Source organism: Procambarus clarkii, chromosome 78 (genome assembly GCF_040958095.1).
Source record: "Procambarus clarkii isolate CNS0578487 chromosome 78, FALCON_Pclarkii_2.0, whole genome shotgun sequence".
NCBI classification, from domain to species: domain Eukaryota; kingdom Metazoa; phylum Arthropoda; class Malacostraca; order Decapoda; family Cambaridae; genus Procambarus; species Procambarus clarkii.
The window spans coordinates 21,554,281-21,556,177 of NC_091227.1; positions in this window are offsets into that span (position 1 = coordinate 21,554,281).

Here is a 1,897-nt window from a genome sequence, read left to right on the forward strand (position 1 = left end):
AATTATTCGAACAATGGAAAGAAAGGTATATCATTTTACTTGTGTATGAAATGCTTTAATTTTGTGCCATTGACCTCGTATATCTAACAACAATAAGGGCTGCGTTATTGAGATCACTCCAGAATAGTAAAATTGGAAAATCAAGTTGGATTCACAATTCAGAAGTACAAGATATGTCTACATCCTAGTAAAAATTTGAAAAATGTTGTTTATATGCTTGTATATATGCAAACAAACTTGAATGATCCCCAAGCATATATGCGAATGAAAACTCCACACCAGTCATGAACTCCACTTTCTGATACCTCAGTTTTCACCACTGTGTGTGTGTGTGTCTCCAGGGGCCAGTGGTTGGCACTCGTCCTTGTCGCTTCCATGGTTATTTCATTTGCTCTTTCCCTCCAGCTTTTGCTGGGGGCCATAACTTTACTGATGTTATGATATTCCCATTGTCCCATATGGTCCCTAATGATATTCCCATTGTCCCATATGATCCCTAATGATATTCCCATTGTCCCATATGATCCCTAATGATATTCCTATTATCATCCTATTTTTTCAGTCGCGCATTTATTCCTCTGCTGCCCGTATCTTTGTCCATAAATGGTACACAGTTTATTTGTGTACCATCCATGAGTACAATAAATGGTATCCATTTATCTCCCTCCAAATGTTCCGCTTTCTCTTTCAGATCTTAAACATGTGCTGGACTCCTTACCAGAGCCTGTACTCATTTTGGGGGATTTTAACTGTCGGCATACCCTCTAGGGTGATGATCTGACGAATACCCGTGGCCGCCTTTTGGAACCTTTCCTCATCTCTTCTTCGTCTCTTGTGAATTGCGTCAACATGGGTTGAGCCAACCCATGTTGATGCACGCACTCCCACCATTTCCTGTCATGATCTTTTTCTCTGTTCTATATATTTATTTAGAGCTCACCTGGAGGGTCATTCATGACCTCCATAACAGTGACCATCTCCCCATCCTTGTATTATTCTTTAATTTCCACCCTCCCCTCTCCTTTCCTAAGGTTTGATATGGCTGACTGTAATTATTCACCCGCCATACTACTCTTTCTGGCCTATCTGGTCTGCCTCTCTCTCGAGCTCTCCTAACTTTCCATGACGGCTTATTGGACCCTTCCTGCCCTCCACTCTGTTCCCCGTTCTGCCTCTCAGGGCACAGGAAGTGCGTTCCCTGGTGGAATTCGAAATGTGATCGGGCCGTTCTATGCAGCCACATACTTCCCCCGGTTTGGTGCCTCCATTTGATAATTACTGATTCTATGCTGCCACCAAGACTCTCAACTAATACGTCTAATTTCATACGTTATGGTCACCAATGTACAAATTACAATATATTGTGAATAGTATTTTGTATCTCTCTCTTACTCTCGTTTTTATTAACTAAGACTAGAGTTCATAAGGGATGTCAAATGACGTGCCTAGTGAAACTGCAAGCAAGAGCTGTTATCCTACCTCAGCTCATCTAAGCCTGCCCCTAGAAACTTAGAAATTCATTTATTTCATGAGAATGTACTTTGAAACTATCACATAGGGAACTATCATATGAGGAACGTTGAAACCTACTCCTAGACCCCCATTTATATCATGAGCCTGGTATGTGCATCAGTAGGAATAGCTTTTATTCATTAACAACATTAGGTAACAATCATATAAGGAACAGGATGAGCCTGCAGCCAACTGTGTGCCAGAGCCTTCATGTGATCAGTTGACCTGATCTCCAGTGAATGAACCTGTTGAGCGAACAAGTTCCAGATGCGAGTCAGCCTTGAAGTGAATGATCGCTGATGGAGTCATGTTCTTGACAAAGGCACTTCCAGTATGAAACTGTTGAAGAATCGGAGCTTAGTGTTACGGGTGGCAACTACTGGTA